Source organism: Meleagris gallopavo, chromosome 1, assembly GCF_000146605.3.
Source record: "Meleagris gallopavo isolate NT-WF06-2002-E0010 breed Aviagen turkey brand Nicholas breeding stock chromosome 1, Turkey_5.1, whole genome shotgun sequence".
Lineage (NCBI taxonomy): Eukaryota > Metazoa > Chordata > Aves > Galliformes > Phasianidae > Meleagris > Meleagris gallopavo.
The window spans coordinates 130,560,691-130,561,289 of record NC_015011.2 but is presented as its reverse complement, the minus strand read 5'-3'; positions in this window follow the sequence as shown (position 1 = coordinate 130,561,289).

Sequence of the window (599 nt, the reverse complement as noted above, 5' to 3'; positions counted from 1 at the left end):
GGATGTGTGTGAGCACAGGTTGGCCACGAGCCAGCAGTGTGCCCTCGTGGCCAAAAAGGCCAATGGCATTTTGGGGTGCATTAAAAAGAGTGTGTCCAGCAGGTCGAAAGAGGTGATCCTCCCCCTCTACTCTGTCCTGGTAAGGCCTCATCTGGAGTACTGTGTCCAGTTCTGTGCTCCCCAGTACAAAAAAGACAGGGATCTCTTGGAAAGAGTCCAGCGGAGGGCCACAAAGATGGTGAAGGGCCTGGAGCATCTCCCCTATGAAGAAAGGCTAAGTGAACTGGGTCTGTTTAGCCTTGAGAAAAGACGACTGAGAGGGGACCTGATCCAGGTTTATAAATATCTGAGGTGTGGCGGCCATAGCAGTGAGGCCAGTCTCTTTTCAGTGGTACGTGGAGACAGGACAAGGGGAAACGGACGATAAGCTGCAGCACAGGAAGTTTCGCACGAATGTGCGTAAGAACTTCTTCACGGTGAGGGTGACGGAGCACTGGAACAGGCTGCCCAGGGAGGTTGTGGAGTCTCCTTCTCTGGAGATATTCAAGTCTCGCCTGGACGCCTACCTGTGCGACCTGGTGTAGGGAACCTGCTTTGGC